We start from the raw sequence: 18,593 nt of genomic DNA, 5'->3' as shown, positions 1-18,593 counted from the left end.
TCTTACTTACAGAGCAAGAAACGCTGAGAAATCCACTGCATTCATCGTAGACAAAGATCACTTACTGAAAGGGAAATGTTTGGGAGTAACGTGCCAGTTTTCCCCAGCGTTTCCTTACCTAGGGCTTGGGACTACCAGGAGTTACTGCAAGCTCGCTCTGCCTCTCAGCCTGCTGTCTCCTTCCCTTTGCTCCCCTGGATCAGCTCATGGGTTACTCTGAACGCTTCTTACAGGGCTGCTCGCTCCCTGAGGCTCACTGCTGTGCTGCTGCTTTACGTGGACGGTTGGGTTTGGCTGCCTTCTCTTCCCCCAGGGAAAGCGAAATGCTGGGCACCCCCATTGCCCATTGACACAGGGCCCCATGCCAGGGCAGTGGGACCTCTTGGTGGTGGTGCCAGACACTGACTCGAGCACATCTTCTGGTGGGGGTATGTGGGGGTGTGCGTGTGCTGGTTTGGGGTTTTCTTGAAAGATGCTTGACCTTTAAAGTTATGGTAATAAAAGAAAGTGTCAACCCGAAAAACAAAACCCCACCCCCCATCCCCCCCACATACCAAACCCCCATTTGTAGTCCTTATAAAAAAGAAAAGAATTTAAATGAATAATATATTATAAAATATAATTTTTGTCCTAATGGTTGCATGAAAAACATTTGAGATGCAGCTGTAACCTAATAGTTCATGCAGAAATTAACTGATAATTAATATGAAAATGTCAAACCTTTAAATTCATTTGCATGATTTTTAAATGCTAACTATTGGCAATATCATCTTTTTAATGGCTAAATTCAAGACTACGATACTGTTTTTCCTCCAAATAATGTAAATATGTAAAAGTATGTTTAGTACTGTTAGTATGTTTAATACTGTTCGTTGATTAGAATTGGGTGAACATATGCAGGCAAAAAATACGGAACTACACAAAGTCATTTCCTTGCAGACTTTACAGGACCATCAGGACATTCTCACTGCTTATCAGAAAATATGTAAATAGCTCCTGGCTCCCTTACTTCCTCAGATAGTGAGGCAAGATCTTTTTCTGTAAGCCTTCTTCCAGGAAACTCACCCTCCTCAAGGTGTGTAATGAGATAGGACAGTAAAAAGAAAAAACAAGAATAAAAGGCAAGGCTGGATAATGACAAGAATACAAAGATCCTGGGAAGTGGTGAGGGAGAGGCATGGATTGCCAGGATCTGAAGAATGCTAAATGTGCTGATAAGTGATAGTTGAAGGAGATGAAACTGTGGTCAGGAGTATTTAAGTTAAGCCAGGCAGACAAGCTGTCTGTGGGCTGAAAAATTCAACTAGGCTAGTGGACATTCAAAGTAAGATTTCTTCACAGCAAGGGCAAGAACCTGAGCAAGTCAGTCTTGCTCTGCAGTACCTTAGGACTTATTTTTACCCTTTCAGGTGATCCTTGGGTGCTGCAGCTGTGTTCTGTGCATGGGGAACAGCCTTGGGGAGAACCATCTGTGCAGGGGTGGCTGGTGGAGGGTGGAAGAAGTGAAGCATTAAGCTTGCTCTGGGGGAGGGAATTGGAGATTTGGATTAAGGAGCTGTCTGAGGGACACTGAGTGAAGAATTGGAGCCAGCAGTGCCTTTGCTGCTGGTAGTTCTCTTGGATTTTTAAGTTGACACATTAGCTTCCATGGCGTAGGTGTTCATACCGGCATGTCAAAAGGAAGAGGAATCCTTTCAACATGTGGTTTAACCTACAGATGCCATAAGAGCTGCTGGTAAAGTGCTGTCAAAAGTCAGTCATGGAGATCTATACTTCACTCAAAATCTGCCAGTTCTGATGCAGATATAAATTCAAAACCACCAGTAGCCTCTGAGACTTAGTGGTGGAAAACACTTCATAAGGTCCTGACCAAGATTATTTCTCCTAGTTGTTCCTTCTCAGCTGCTTATAGGGTTTTCAACACATCTGCTGTCGATTTATGTAGGTGTTAGGGTAGGTACCTGAAATTAGATTATTAAACAACCACTTCCAGATACGGAAATGAATACTGGCACTTCTATGCTGAAAGAAACCAGCAGAATATGTTCTTTTTCCTTTAAGAAGGCAGTTGTTAAGGAGAAATCACAAGTACATTGGGAAAAGAAGCAATAAGCTCTGCTTTAGCCTGGGTTAGTTCACTCAGCCCGTTTGCCCAGTGGCAAAGAAGCTTGCAACAGTGGAAAGGAGGTGGCAATGCAGAGAGCATCAGTAGTGGGCAAGGGAAGGTGGTGTCTTCTTGTGGTGTGGGTTTATGCCAGATGAAATTTTGACTAAACTCTGGCTTTACTCTTTCTGCAACTCCAGAAGGAAGCTGCATGTCCAGAGCGCCCTGAAGCACTTCTCTGTAGGGAGGGTGAGTTGCAGTGTGGTAAGGTAGTGATGGTAGGCAGTGATGTTTGTTCAAGGGGAGGGGAACCAGCACCCTGCAAGAAATGGCAAGGAGGCTACTGCTAGCTGGATTTTGTTCTCTGTCGGTGAAGAGGGAGGGTTTTGCTCATTCCAGGGGATGGGGAGGCAAGACCTGTGGCACTGAGGATCTGCAAAGCAAACCCATGAGCATGGGCTCCAGAGGAGCCTGGAAAAGGAAACTCCAGGTGGAGGCTGCTTTGCGTTCTTTTGTTCTGTGCCGCTGGCTTTCCTGCCCTGCTCAGACCCTTCTTTGTGACCAACACAGCTGTAGAAGGGAGTTTGGAGTTGCTATTGTTCACTGCAGACTATTGCCCATACCAAGCATTAAAAGAATGTCAGGCTTCACAAATATGTTGCCGCATTTTTAGTGTGTGTTCCAACTTTGTAGGCTTGAAAATTCTCATTAAAGCTTTCTGCAAGTACTAAAATTTGCAAAAGACCATTGCCTCAAGTTCCTCTGCTGATGAACACTATTCTTGCTGCTTATGACAGCCGATAAAACAGGAATATGATGTTCAGCTTGCCCTGCGGGATGTTCCAGGCCTCCTGCTAGGGCACTTTTTTGGATTCATACTTTTCTTAGAAGCTACATTTGCGTTTGCTCCCAGTGATTGAGGCCACCCCTTCTGTGGGGGCTGCTTACTGTCCTTTTCGCTCTAACAGTTGTCTCCTGTCTCCTACAGCAGACACCCCCCGCGGCCTTCCCACCAAACACAACCTGCAGCTCACAGCAGCAAACGTTTTGTGCTCAACTGTCCTCAACCTGACATATTGCCAAACGTGGCGACTGCATCTGCGCATCCGTGAGCCCCACACCCGACGTTACAGGTTTGGACTTATTAAAATACCATTTCCCAAGCGGTGGCCTGAAACCCGGTGGCTGCATGGCTGGTGAAGGTTGGCACAAGATGCTACTGAAGTGCAGAGGAGGGTGCTTTGTGTTCAGGCGTTTTGAGGGCCAGAGGCTAGCAAGATGTGTGTATTTGGCTGTGGGTAGCTGGTTTCTGCTGATGAAAGACATGCAGCAGTACTGGGCTGCCTCGGGCAAGCTGGAGCGTCCCCTGGTCTTGCAGGAGTGTCCTTGCAGGATGGCGTGTGTCAGTCTGAGGGGCTGACAAGGGGCTTCTGCATGAGTTTCTCTGGTAGGCAGAGGCCTGTGGCACGTGTGACATTTGCGAGGAAGGCGGGTACCGTGGGTGGCTGGCTGGATGCACCACCCTGAGACACGGCTGGGAGGAGGAGGAGGAGGAGTGAGATGGCAGGGATGCAGTGCCCTGGGCTGGCCATGGCAGAGCTGGGGCCTGTGTCCCCCATCGGTGTCACCTATTACCTGGTCCTTTCCAGGCCGTTCCTCCGGAGGAATTGCAGACTGGGGTGCGACCAACCGGCAGTTTTTATAGCAATAATCACCTTTCCTGCGGGAAGGAGATAAAGGGGGAGAGAGAGCAAGGAATAGCTGGGCAGCATTTGCATGACTCCGTATTTCACTACCAAGTGTAAAGTCATGGCTGAATAAAACCGTGCTTGAAAACCTTGAGGGCTGGCCCGTTGTCCTGCCCGGGGGAAGGCCAGCCACTGTCCCGGGCGGTCGCCCGGTGGCCGCCTGAGCGGGGCTCCCTTCGGCGGTGCTGACCCGGGCGGGGAGCCAAGCCGGACCGTGCCGAAGCCCCGGGGGGAGCAGGGTGCCGGGAGCCCAGCCCGGTGCACCCGGGTGCGATAACCCCGCGGTCCGGCTGTGCCTGGCTGCGGGGCCGGGCCGAGCAGCAGGAGGAGGAGGAAGAGGCGGCGGCCGGCCCCGGGGTGGGGCGGGCGGCCGGTGCCGGTGCCGCCGTGTGGGTGCGAGCCTGCGGCAGACGGGTCCCCGCCAGCACAGCCGGGTAGGGCCGCGGCGCTTGTTCCTCCTTTCCTTCGTGTCCTGCCTCCCCCCGACCCCTTCCCAGGACCGGGAGCCCCGGGGCGGGCTGCGGGTGCCGGGGGCTGGCAGGGCGGGACACGGGCTCGGCTTCCCTCGGAGCGCGGCTCCGCTCCGGGTGGCTGGCATGGCACGGCACGGCTCCGGGTGGCTGGCACGGCTCGGCTCTGCTCCGGGTGGGTGGCTGGCACGGCACGGCACGGCTCCGGGTGGGTGGCTGGCACGGCTCGGCTTAGCTCTGGGTGGGTGGCTGGCACGGCTCGGCTCGGCTGGGGGTGGCTGGCACGGCGCGGCTCGGCCTCGGGTGGCTGGCACGGCTCAGCCCTGGGTGGCTGGCACGGCTCGGCTCCGCTCCGGGTGGTTGGCACGGCTCGGCTCGGCTCCGGGCGGCTGGCACGTCTCAGCCCCGGGTGGCTGGCACGGCCACGGCACAGCTCCGGGTGGCTGGCATGGCACGGCACGGCTCGGCCTCGGGTGGCTGGCACGGCTCTGCTCGGCCCCGGGTGGCTGGCACGGCACGGCTCGGCTCCGGGAGGCCGAGGGGGAGCACATCCCGCCCCGCTGCCGCGCCAGCCCGGCCGCTGCGGTGGGGGAGCGGAGCTGGCGCTGCCCCACCGCGGGTGCCCCCCGCCCCGGAGGTGCTGCTGGCGGCCCAGCCCGGGCTCGGGGGTGCGATGGGGGGCTGAGACTGGAACAGACGGGGGGATGCTGATGCTGCTCAGAAAGAAACCGGGGGTGGGGTGGGGTGTGGAATTAAAACCGCCGCGGAGAGGTGGCTGCAGAGGCGAGCTCGGCAGCGAGCAGCGGGAGCAGGGCCTCCAGCAGGGGAACCTGGCAGCTGCCGGAGCGGGACGTGTGGCTGGCAGCGTGGCTGAGGCTCACACCTCCTGCCTGCCAGCGTGTGTCAGGCTGCTAGGGTGTTAATGGGAAGAATTCACCGATTGAACATTTCATCTTTTTTCCCTTAAATGTTTTCCATGTGTGCTGTCTTGAAGAGTAACCTCAATTTTTTGTAACGATGTAAAGCATTAGTGTCACCTGTCTTCTGCAGCAAGGTGTTTTCCTTAGCGGTGATTAATCACCCTGTTTTGCTGTTCTAATTAAGCTGCTCACTTGGAGCACCGAGACCATCACTGTCTCATCGGCTAAGCTGGTCTCAGAACCACCAGCAGGTTTGTGCCTCAGATTGAACTCTTGGTAGGCCGGAGGTATTTTCAGTTTCAGGTTGTTGTATTTTACTGGCAATTGTAACGTGCGGGAGGTTGCTGGTGTCGGTGACCTGTTCCAGCATGAGCAGGCTGGGAGGGGTGTGATAAGAGCAGCGCTTGATTGCACACCCATGGGTGCGCTGGGGCTGGCTGACACCCTGCGAGGGCGCAGGCAGCTGCTGCGGCGCCATGGGCCACTCATTGCCCTCAGATCAGAACCTGTGTGAACCGATTGAACGTGATGTTCCAGGAGTAGCTTTTGTACATTAAACACAGAGCCCAGCCAGTTAATCTTTGACATCGTCAAGGTGATGGGCAAGCTTTCCTGGTGAGCTTAGTCCCCTTTGGCAGTACGAGTGGACCGGTGCTGGAACCCAGTTGCTTGCAGAGGGGACGAAGTGGAGGAGGAGGAGGAGGTAACTCCTTGCAATTCCCAAGCATGGGAAGAGTCTGGCAGTGGCTCCCATTGATGGGGCCTCCTCCATCCTGGTGTAATTGGCTCCATCTTTAGCAGTGGCAGCTTCAAGGGTCCCCAGAAACGGTGAGGAGCACACCTGATCACCAAATATATTATTTTGCATAAAATTTTGAAGTGAGACAAATTACTTTTACTGACACTAGTGGTATATATATATATATATATATTTTTTTTTTTTTAAGTTTTGAATATTTTTGATTGGCAGGTTTGACTCAGCTGCAGACCGACTTCCCTGGCTGGGCTGTATCTCCCTGGTGGTGTCACCACCCCCCTTTGGGTGCTGTCATGCTGCCCGGTGGGAGGTGTGCTCTGGTGGGTGCTGAGCCGCAGCCCCTGTGAGGCACCACTTCAAACCCTAGTTTTTGTTGGAAAACAAAAGGTAGCAGGTCTTGTGGGTTTAGAAATGAGATACTAGCCAGAGTGAATGCTTTTAGTGGAAAGTTTTGGGTTTGGTTTTCATTTGTTTTGGGTTTTTTTGTTTTTTTTTTCCCCTGAAGAAAGCCACAATTTCCAGTAGAAAAACATAGTGAAGGGAGTTTTTGGAGCAGCTTCGGGCAGCGGTTATTCAGATCCAATATTAATGGAGGGATGGGAAATGAATGCAGTTGATCTTGTCCGTTTCTTGCCTTGACAGCAACCATGAGTGAAACGCTGACTGCCACGTCATCCCAGTGTGGCACTTTCTTCCCGAAGAGTAGGTGGCCTGTGTAAATCTTTACACTTCGCTCCCAAAGCCTGTGTGGAGTGTGTGGCAATACTAGTCCCTTTCATGCCTTGCTGAATTTTGTACTGTTTGTGCACCAGTTGCCTCCTTCCTAGGCTAACAGAGCAGTGAGTAGCCAGGTTTATTTTCCATGCTTTTAAGGCATAGATGAAAGTTTTTAGGACCTGAGAGTTCTGCTGGGATGCTGTGTGCTGTACCAAGTGTTGTTTTCAGGGAAAAAAGTTCTAAACTTTATGACCATGCATGTCACGTTCCAAGCAGTGGATCTTGTTTTCTACCTTGCATAATATTTCTCTAACTTGGTAGTGAATTTTAGCAGAACTTCTTTGGCCTGTCCTGCAGGAATCACATTTAAGTCTGTCAAACACTGTGGCTGGGAACTTTCCTCTGCAACATCTGGATATGAGCAGTGCTGGAAACAGGATCCTTGGCAAAAGCGAACCTTGCCTCTGAGCCATTGTGGTTTTTTTAATGAGATCAGTTTGCCACCTGCATCTCACTGGGTTGTGACTTAATTTTAGAGATACTGTAAATGTATAAACAACCTTCTGACCTTCCTCACTTCCATCTTTTGCTTTATTCTCCATTTCCTTCTCTTCCTCTTCATCCTCTCTCACAGCCCTGTGTCCTGGCAGGCGTTCCTTATTGCTGGCTTGAGACACGTTGCCAATTGACCATTGTTTCACAGCTACTTCAAACAAGAGGAGGAAGGAGCTTGTGCTGTGAAACAGATTGCCTTCAGCATTTAATGAGCACCCCCTGAGTAGCACAATCAGCTAAGCTCTGGTGTTTTTGTTTTTTTCGAAGGCATCACAGTACCCTGGTCCTCGCCCTCTGACTCCTGACCATTTGCAGTGGCTCGGCAGAGCTCAGTGGTGGAACCCCTGCGTGTATACATCAAATTAGCTTCTTCATTTCTGGATAGAACGGACTTTAAAAAAAGTTGTGAACAGTGTGACCAGAATTCCCCAGTGGCACTGTGATCCAGGAACTCAATTACCCTGTGAGAGGTAGGTTTATTATTATTTTTAATGGAAGTTTTTCAGATATAAGGAATTTATGTGCAAGGCCTAAATATTTGGGATTATATTTTTTTATTAATTGTCATCAGTCAAAACAACATTGGCACTGAAGCTTCTGTGGGAAGGTTGTTTGTGAACTATTAATTCTTTTCAGTCTACCTGGCATAATGTGAAGGGTTATTAACATAACCAGTCTTGCAGGTGATGAGAAATTCAACAAGCATTACTTCTACTTTTTAAAGAGCTTGGCTTTCATTATTATGAATCTTTCACATAGATGCCCTCTTCCAGCTGACACAAAATCCTTTCAGAGCTGACCTAAACCTTGTAATTTGCCAGGAATCTGAGATAACTTTTTATTTAAAAGACAATTTCCTCCCTTAACGTAGTGACCAAACCCAGGGCTTTCATTTCATCTTGTTGAAAGCAAAACACCATGACATTATCTCAACATTGCGAAGTTACCTTACATTCAACTCTGTGTCTTACCAATTAATCTTAAAAGGAATAAATGTCTGTTAAACCACAGGGTAATTTTTGTCATTTTTGTCAATTAAATACCTTCCCTCACCAATATGGTCAGGAGGAAAGTTGTTTTCGGTTGTTCCTGTATATTTACTTTCAATACCGAGTGTATCAGCTTGAATGGCAGAGGTCAGGCTGAGAACGGCCGTGATGCTGGTGAGGAGGATCTGTGCATCTTGGACCAGCTTGTACTTCTGATCTACCTACAGCCTCCTTCGTGGGGTTACTCACAGCTCTGCCTGCCATAGTACTGTCAGCACATGCGTAAGCATTAAATTGCTTTTGTGGCTTTGATGGACATTTGTTTGGGTGAATATATATTAGTTTCTTGCTGCAACTAGTATCCAGGTTGAAATGAAAGACCAGTGATGTAATCTTACTCCTTTTACTGCATGTGTTCAGGTCATTTCTAAGCATGCGTTTGCTGTGCGGTACCATAGTATATTGAACCCATGGGACACCTTAGTAGTCAACGACTTTTGAAAATGCAGCAATAAAACATAAATTCATAAGAAAGTAACAGATAGGCATTCACATTATATATTGACTGAAATGTATGTGTGAGAAAAGTTAGCCTTCTGATAGCCTAAATACAGAGCTACTCGTGTGCATCTGTAGGAAAGAAAAAAAGTTGTTTCCCCCCGCAGTCTTATTTTTATTAATAGTAAATACTTTTACCTTTTCCCTTATTGAGCAGGTGTAGTAATGCTATATCTGTAGTTAAAGGAAATTAATCTGTTCTTGGTTTAGTCGCTTGCTTGTTTTGGGGCATCAGATGAGTGAAGGTCACTTCCCATGGTTAGAAGTACTCTGGTTCTGATGTGACGACAGCATGACTCTTCTGATGAAAACATACCTTTTGGTATCCCACCCTTACAGCTCTTTTATCAGTGACTTACTGAACTGTCCCTAGCCTAAAAAAAGCTTTGGTGCTGCTGTTTGTGTTAGTCATTTCATTGTAGACACAAGTACTTTTTTTTTTTGATTTTTTCAGTTCCACTGAAATCTGCCCTGTGTTGTTCTTTTGATACAGATGGCTTTGTGGAACTTGAATTAAGCTGTCATGAGAAATATTGGTTTTAAACAGAGCCTTAGTGCTTAGAGCGGAGAGTGCAGGCATACCCTACAAGCAGTGATGACATGTGTCATCTCCATATGTCCTTAAGTCTTTTTGCTTCCAGTTAGAGACAGAAATGTGTAGCAATGTACATAATTGCTTATATCCCTCTTTTCTATGTGCCTCCACAATTAAAATGCTGTAGACAAGTAAATATTAAAAAAGAATCTCTATTTCTTGTCTTACTTTTAACTCAAGTAACATTTCAATGGCAAATTTCTATCCTGCCGTTCTCCTTTTGTGACATGGTCCAGCAAGTAAGTGTAAACTGTATTTAAAAATACCAATTCTAAAGAACAAAGAGACGGCTGGGAGAAGCTGGTATTGCCAGTACACATTTCAGGGCTCCTTCAGGAGTACAGGTGACACCAGAAGTCAGCAAAGTGTCCTCTCAACTTTGTTTCCTCAAATACAGATTCAGCTGAATTTCCTTTGCCCGATAACTGAGCTCTCAAGGCGATGGCCGCTTCCTCAGAAGGGCTCCAACCTGAGTTAATACTGTGGGGAACTTTCTTATGAATGACCTAAGTGACTTTTATAGTCCTCCTTTCAATTTTTTTACTTGCTTTTCCCAGCTTTTTCAGCTGTGTGTTTTACACTATTTGCACTCTGGTTTTGGTGAGCAAGGTGGGAACACGGAAACGCCATTTTTCATGTTCCCCAGCTGCACAGCCGGTGTATTACAGTTCCACCTGTGTTGGCAGGAATTTCCTGTTTTAGAAGCTTAATTAGAGTTGAGTAACTCTGAGTTCCTCTGAAAGAAATGGTTTTCCTTGCCTATATGGCAAGGGAGATCACAATCTTCTGAGGCTGTAAACTTGTTCATACCTACCAATGACGCAGCTGTACTGTTTGGAGATGCCTGCCTGCCTGGCTTCAGTTCTGTTCTGGTACATGGATGTAAATCTGAGTAGCTGCTGGGGCTTCTTTTACCTCTTTTAGAGGTTGTTGTCCTCGTAGCCAGATTTTTTTCATCCAGCTAGAAGTTTTCCTCTCACTCTCTCTTTTTTCCAAGGCAAAGGCTGCTCTATCTGTATTTTTCTACATCTTAGAAAACTACTGTCCTGGTTGGCTTCATAACTTTAATTCAGCAAGCGGCACAAAAATGGTTTCTAACATAGCTTCCCAGTTTGGATGTCCTGCTGGAGGTACTCATGGGAAACAGTTTCACTTGTGTTTTGGGTTGGGGTTTTTTTGTTTGATTTGTTTTGTTTCTGTTTTTTTCCTTTTCCACTCCCCGCCCCCACTGGTTGAATGGCTAGTGCTTCTGCCTCACCCAGCAGCTTGTCCTGGTCTAGTTCCAAAAGTCAGAGGGTGAGGAAATGGCCTTTTTCCTGGTGAATTTGGCCTGTGACAATTTTTCTCATTCATGTCTACCGCATTAAATTGGCCTATTTCTTACCTTGTTATGAAATATACTTGAACATAGCTTGCTTAAGAGAGCTAGATTCTGGCTTTGTACCCATTTTGTTGGGCTGTCGTTGGGTGTGTGGTACCATTTGGTTTGAATATCGACATTTGGGTGCACATCCTCATCCCCTAGAGATGTGCTGCCAGAACCACAGTACAATTAGCCTTGATGTACTGATGTCTGAGGAAGCTGAAGGAGCTGGTAGTGGCTGTGTTCCTGCAAGGCTGCCTGCCTTTCACAGTGGGGTGAGGGCAGAATGTATAAAGAAGGCAGCGCCGAAGCCTTCTGATCCAAGCCTGGACCCAGCAGACAGATGAGACGCATGCAAAGTGAAGCAGCAGGGATGCACGCTGGGCTTGTTTTCTGAAACATGTTGTGGTGATAAGTGAACCAGAAAGAAGGCTCTTTCCACATGGTTCTCCCCAAAGCCCAGCTGTCTACCTTTGCTAGCCTGAGCTGCAACAGAGGTGCTCGGCTTCTCGGGCAGCGGCCGGTGGCAGAGGTGCTGCAGGCAGCCGGCGCTTGGGCTGCCGACCAAAAGTTCCTTCTCTGATGCTCTACAGATCTGTGAAACCACACTGCAGCAACAGAAGCACATGGCATGCATGGCGTGGTCTTATTTTCTTCACCTCTATAATACAAGCAAGTAGGAGTCCTATTGTTGAATATTCCATTACTACAGTTACTATAAGGCTGTTACGGGGAAACATAGGCAGCTTGGTTAAGGTAAAATAACTGTGCCAGAACCTGCAGCCAGGCTGCTGAGTTCAGATGTGCCCTGAGAAGGCGGCCCTGCCCCTCAGGATTTCTGGCATAGTTGTGTAATTATGGTTTCTGCATACTTCCTGGAATAAAAATATTAAAAATAATCTTAGACAGTTTAAGCTGCATCTGCTGCTGGCCTCTGCCAGTGTAACTTCATCATTTTGATCGAAACTGGGAACACTCGGGAAAGATAACACCATAATTTTAAGGAGTTTTAGATTTTACTGTTTGTTTTTGGCTGGTTTTTTTCCCTTCTGTGCTTTTTATTAATGGCTTATTTGGGGGAGGCAAGATGAGAAGGTCTCTTCATAGCTGGAAATTGCCAGATTTCCAAAATGCCAGAACTTGGTGCATCACATCTCTGAATCCAGTATGTGGTTACAAGTGAACACGAAGTCAAGATGCAGTAGGATGGGAAGTGTGGAGAGACAAGGGACAAGAAAGGATGAGAGGAAGAAAAAAAATAATAAAGGGCACAGTGTGTCATCCAAAATGAATAGGAGAATGTGGAGAGAAGGGAAGGAGTTCATGAGGGACGTTGAGATTTTAAATCTTGTTTCTAATTTAGGCACTAGATATAAAAATATATGTATTCATATCTCTCTCATGTGACTTGCTTTGAAGGCTAGTAACATTTTCCATGAATAAAACTCTTTGTTCCTCTCTCTGACCTGCCATGCTTAATCTGTTAAAATAGTTGGGATTTAAAGAAGATATTTGAACTAGTCTCCTGATTCCACCCGAGCATCCAGAACCAACACACCAACCAGTGACTTAGCTGTAAGAAACAAGCAACTTGGTCTGCATGTGCTGTGGGCACACAACTTACTGGAGATGGCAGGGCAGCAGGATGGGATGTTGTCCTGTACTATTTTCAACAGATCTCATCAAGCCCAGATCTAGCACTGTTGATTTGAGACTACTGTTGATGTGAGATTAAGAAAGAAAATGATTCTTAACAAACACTTGGGAAATACTGTTCAAGAGATGTAGTTTTTCTCCCACTCCTGCTCTGTGTCTAGGTGGAATTTTGGCCACAAACCAGGCTTTTGTGTGTTTTTTTCCACCATGCACTTCATTTGTCTCATGCAGTTTGAAGGAGTTAGATTAAAAGATGTTAGCTCGGCTAGAGAGCATTTTTTTGATCTGATGTAACAAAAATAATTTGATACTGATTTTAAAACTCACACTGACAAAAACTGGAAAAATAACTTGACAAATGACAGGCCTGTGCCAAATCCTTTTGAAAAGGTCACACTCAGCCAGCCGGTTTGGAGAAACACTATGGAAAGAAATTGAGTCAAGCTAGTTCTTGAATAAATTTCCCCTTAATTTCATTACAATGTACATCAGATAGGAAAAACTGAAAGGAAAAAGGTGAATCTGAAACCTTGGAAAATCATAGTCAAATGGATGGAAAGGCTATAAACAGATGGGATGAACTGGAAAAGGGCAAAATGTACAGAACCAGACATGCACTGAGCGCAGGCTGGTTTGGAAAGGTGGTTGAACTCGGCAGGATTGCTCGTGTGTGTAAGGTTACGTGTGCGGGTATGTGGAATCGATCACTACAGACCCAGAGTGCAAAACAAATTATGATTTTCTGTCCATTAAGAAGGCAGATTGCTAATTAAGATACTCAGTATCTGTCAAGGAACTCGAATGAAGCAACGCAGTAATGCAGATCTGGCAATAAACTTGCTATACAGAAGTTTGTTGGTCATCTTCTGGCTTTAGTAACCTTAAATCTAATCCTAATGTGTTTGTGTGCTATCAATTGCAAAGTACTCGGCTAATCTGCAGGTTAGTTACTTGCTACTGAGTGAATTGGTCATGTGTATCAGCTGCAAGTGCATATTCCCATCAGTGTGAGCTGCAGGTGGGAGCGAGAGCTGATTTTTAGCGTAAGGACTGGGAGGAGCTGCTGTCAGGATCGCTGAGGTTGGTGACAGTCTGCAGGCAATGCCACGGGTGCCCCCACTGCGCCGTACACTTTGCACGTGCTCTCTGCGCCGGCGTGCTTGAACGTGGTGTTCAGGGCTACCTTACTGGGCAGGTGATTTATTCAGACTTTGCCCAGCAGGATTTATTTCAAAATTCTTAGTTTCAGGCAAGATGTGTAGCACGGGACACCAGCTTGTCCTTTTCAAATACACTACAAAAGCGCCTTTCAGGTATATCTTAGCAGGGCGTGGAAAAAATCAGATGATGGCATTCAGCCTGCTTGCAGTGCTGGAAGGGGCGGGCGTGCGGAGGAGCCCGTACCAGCTCCGGTGGGAAACACAAAGCATCTTTTGTTGAGTCTCCCTATATTATTAGTCTAATTCAGGGTTTACACAGTGCAACAGCCCCACTTCTTTATCAGATACTAATTAAGATCTGTTCATATTTTTTTATCTTTTGAAGGAGGTTATCACCTGATCTTTTAACAACTTGAAATAATCAGTTTTTTAATAGAGTTCAGGTGGCCAAGCCGCTGTAGAACTGCATGTCTGTTCCCTCAGCTGTTGTCATGCGGAAGGAGAGAAAACAACAAAAGAAAATCATGCTGTTTTTCAAGGTATGTTTATGGTAAACAACAATTTAGCTGAGCATCATTAACTCCTAAGTTTGCATAAAATGATTAAGCCACAAAGTGTAACAGCATGTTCTTTGATAGGAAACTTGATATCCTGTTTTTCCATATCTATGTGTATTTCCATACCTATTTTCCATATCTATGTGTATGTCTCTTTAACATATATCTGTGAAAAATGGTAATTTGAGATGTGACTAAGATTAGAAGAGGTGAGGTACATTATTCTCTCTAGTTCTTTACTCAAGACTTTTTCTCAGAAGACTGTTCAGCATTGGAGTCAAGATTTGAAGGTTGACTATAAATTTTTAAGTTAAATTTTTAAAGGAGAGCACTGATGTTAAATTGTAGTGGTTTAAGAGGTTATTTTGGATATGTTATATGAAGAAAATGGCATAGGATGGGTTTTAAGTTTACAGGCCGTATTTCACAGAGACTTTTTTTGCTGCAGTGTGGAGATTTTTTTCTGTGTTGTGGCTGTTCTAGGTATTGGATCCATTTGTTGTTAGTGGTGCTTGAGAGCAAAGATGGCATTTTTGAGGCGCATGAGATCTGATACTTGATACCTTTTGCTGTTGTGAAACACCTCTCTAGTCCACACTATAATTGATTGCCCCTAACTGGAGTTGTACTTGGCAGAAGAAATTTTAAAAATGGTTTAATGACAAGGTAAGGATATGTTTAGAATTTCAGTTTAGACGATTCTGTGTTTGTACCAGTTGTATGGTGACGTTAGAAATGCTGTTGGATTTGCGTGGGAAAATTGAAGGCAGTGTGCTCTCATTTAACGTCATGGCATCACTGCTCTGCTCTAGCAGCTCGCTGCAGTGTCAGGTATGGATCACTGCAGCTGCAACAGGCTTGCCAAAGTCCTCGGCTCGAGGCTCTGTGACTCCGCGTACAGCAGTAAGGATACAGATCTATGGGTAGACAGGGTAAACATCTCAACAGGCCAAATGTGTACGGACTCTTGTTACCGTCCAGTCTTGGCCTTCCGTAGTCATCGTTATCTCCCTGGCGGGCTGCGGTTACGGGACTCATGCGGAGAGGGCACGGAGGCTGCGCAGGGGCTCTGCAGTCTTGCCAGGCACTGCTTTAGAACAAGAAAATGATGGTGGACGTCAGGCTGAGGTCTGTCATTTCTTGCATGTACTGAAAGACAGAAGGCCAAGTTGCGGTGAAGTCGCTGGGAGGTGTGTGTTATCGGGTGGGTGATGTACATCTATGCGTGTGTGCAATGTGCACACCAATAATACCCCTCAGGAAAACCCCTCTCCCCTGTCGGCAGTGCTGCTCCTGCTTTATCCCAGATGCTGCTGGTGCGGAGGCTCCGGCAGAACCTGCCTCTCCCCCGGATCCCTGCAGAGGCATCTCGGGGCACGAGCCATGAACACGCTTCTTGGCTGCAGGTGGTGGTGGGTGATGGGGGAAAAAGGAGAGTGCAAATGCATTTCTTTACCTGTCATCACATTCCTCCTGTATAGGGAGTTTATACCTGAGCTCTGGGGCCCTGGCTGAAAAATCAACAGCTTTTCAGTTAAACAGAATTTCTTGAAAAATCTAGAAGCCACTGGTCTTTCTGAGAGTCCACTTAGCTCTGGCAGTAATGTTCTTAGAAGCCTAGAAAGCTGACATTTTATTAGTCTTTCACCAAAAAAGCTTATTTCATGGTACAAAGAAGGATGAAGAATGCCGTGAGTTACTCTTTCTTAGGAAAGCCGCAGTGGCTAGCCAGCAAAGGTGTTTGTGGGTGGGTTGTTCTTTCCAGTAGTTCCTCTTCTGTGAGGGAACTAAAAGCAGCAGGGAAGTAGCATTCAAAAACCTTTCTTTAAAAAAACACTCCTTACTGAGCACTGGCATTCCTGCGATAGCTGTAATGCAATCATTAACTCATTGCTGTGTTGCTGGAAACAATTTTCTGAGCAAGACAGGCTCATTCTAGCGTGGTTTTTGCTTTGTGCCTGTCCTGATCAGCCCAGACACAGAAATAGGCCCACATCAGGTACTGAGGTGTGCACAACCGTGTTCCTGTTATTGTGATCTGATTTTGTCATGGTGGCCACGCTTTGTTTCCCTGTGCTTTGCTGTCTTTGAACAGCCTGTGATGCCTATGCTGCAGGTACCGTACAGAGGTGGACATCTACTGAGAGCTGGTGGCCTTGGGGTTGGGAGCTGTGACATTCAGCACCATTAACCCATGACTTCTCATCCTGGTGTGACAGATCGGGCAAAAAAAGGCTGCTGCTGTAAGCAGGGGGAAAGAAAGAGCGTGGTAAAGGTTGTCCTCTGGTATGTCTGCTTTCCATATATTGCCCAAACAGAGGCACATTTCTTACTCGGTGCAGTTGGTCTCTGGGAGCAGTCTTGTTGCAACTCCATAATGAAGCCCAAGGAAACTCATCTCACTTTAAGACAGTCTTCCAAAAAGTTGTATTGGAGTTAAATGATTAGTGAACATCAAAACAGGTTATTAATTTTCTGTTCTTTGGGTATTTTTATGTCTTGTTGTGCCAGAAGACTCCACGTGTGTCATCGCTTACAAGCTCCTATAAAAATCACATTGAAACCCAGTGTTAGTTCCAGCTTGGAAGATCAACTGAGCTTTTTCCTTTTCGAGCATCTTTGAGTACTGAGCAAGATTTTATTTTATTTTTTGGGATCAGTGACACCCTTGGTTCTAAGCAATATTTAGCACTGCTGGTGTCATGCCCTCCGCTGGGCTGCAAACTGGATTGCCAGGAAAACGATTCCCTTAGGCAAAGGAGAGCAATCCAGCTTGCCCCACAGCTCTCAGCCCTGTGCAGCTAGCAGGCATTAAAAGACATTTATACTTGGAGAAAGTTGTAGCAAATGCATTATTTTACCTTCCTACTTAACAGCTCTGTTCAAACTTTTCACCCAAACACTTTCCAGAGTGGAATTCGGTGTGTTTCCTAGGAGTTCCTCAGATACATGACCCTAGGTCAGTTTCTCCTACAGAAACCCCTTTGGGAAAGTACAAATTCCAGTGGAAAATCCCAGAAATTTCCTTTGGCAGCTCTCCTTTGGGATTAATGGTTCTCAGTCTCATGAAGGTGATTCGAGAGCCCGTTTTCACCCCAGTGATGCTTTAGCTGTTCAGCATGTCCTGGTGGGGGTAGCTGGCTCTGAGCCACGTTTGCCCCTGTTGCGGAGCGTCACAGACAGCAAAGGCAAATGAATTACTGGCATATGCTGTACAAACCGTATGTGCCTGGAGCGGGACTAAATTCCAAGGGGATTTCCTCTACCAGATTGAAAAGGGCTGTGGCTTCCCAACACTGTGCTCTCACACCCTTGGGGAAAAATATGTAAAAATACATAATCTCGAAATTGATTGGCCTGGGGAGGGGCACGGAATATTGTTGGACAGTTCATGTTGGGAAGCCAGGCGTTGATAGAAAACATCCTTGGTGGCATGAGAAGAAGCCAACTCGCTTCCAATTGGAATTTGTCATTTGTCCTGGAGTGTATTACCAGAACTGTAATACTTTTGGGACGTCAAATTACCCCATTGCATAGGCTGTAGGGTCAATTAGGGGCTTTCAGAGAAGGACATCTCTGAGTAAGGCATCATTAGATAAGTTTTCGAGGGTTTAAAAGTTTTATTGAGAGATAGGGGAGGAGGAAGATTCCAGTCAGTGACTGGTAGGAAATGCCTCATTAATATTAAGCTTTAGGTGCAGAAGAGCTAAGGAAGTTGTTTTTCCATTATCACAGAGGGAAGCAATACCAGTTAAGCCAAGGTCTGCAGTGGGAACATTTACTGGAAATGTTTACATGTTACTTAATAACTTGACATGCATTATTCAACTTGTGTAATGTCAGCTGGGGTGGAGCAGGGGCGAATGGCTTTGCAGAAGAATTCATTTGCTCCCCATGGAATATTTTCCTGAGCATAGCTACCTTCTTTGGCAATGAGGTACATTCCAGGAATAAAAAAAGAAAAATGCTCTTCAGCCACGTTTTTATGAACTGCTGGAATGTGTTCTCTTGTAAAGGTGACCTAACTGTGTCCAGCTGGCTAGCCCTTCTCTGGGCAGCGATATCCTGTCAGTCTGTCTTCATAGGGCAGAACAGTAACGAAAACCCCCTCTGAGCCCCTTCTAAGCAGGAGGGCTAAGCACTAAATGGTGGAGCTGTTTAAATGGATGCACTTCTTGTGTTGGAAATGAACCCCCCCGTTCCCTCTCAGAGGCATACGCAGCAAGCATGCACTCCTGAGCAAACCCCTTAAGCAAGTGCTTCAGTTTTCCTGATGTGTCTAAAGGACTTTCTGAACTGCAGCCAAATGGGCTGCGTGTGCAGGGAAATCAGGCAAGAAGAGTTCGGCTGCTATTAGCAGTGCCACAGTGATACGGCGGGGGAGATGGGAAGGAGGAATAGATTGGGAAGTGTGAACTTCAGCTGGCATCTCCCGGCTTCCCTC

General features: G+C 46.7%; 1 protein-coding gene across 7 annotated transcripts in view; it reads left to right on the top strand.

Moving 5' to 3' along the window:
* Positions 1-4,198: 4,198 nt before the first annotated feature.
* The window catches only part of PIK3CB (phosphatidylinositol-4,5-bisphosphate 3-kinase catalytic subunit beta), a 101,078-nt gene continuing 86,683 nt past the window's right edge, over positions 4,199-18,593 (top strand). For 6 of the 7 annotated variants that reach the window (XM_027808973.2, XM_027808975.2, XM_027808970.2 and 3 more), the window contains exon 1: positions 7,539-7,741. The gene's annotated coding sequence lies outside the window, so the exon portion shown is untranslated. Of the gene's footprint in view, positions 4,287-7,538; positions 7,742-18,593 lie in introns of those variants that run through there. The other variant, XM_055723367.1, reaches the window with a different exon arrangement.

The sequence above is a fragment of the Falco cherrug genome, chromosome 11 (genome assembly GCF_023634085.1).
Source record: "Falco cherrug isolate bFalChe1 chromosome 11, bFalChe1.pri, whole genome shotgun sequence".
In the NCBI taxonomy this organism is placed as follows: domain Eukaryota; kingdom Metazoa; phylum Chordata; class Aves; order Falconiformes; family Falconidae; genus Falco; species Falco cherrug.
Note: the sequence above shows the minus strand (reverse complement) of the source record. Positions and strands in the feature narration are given on the sequence as shown.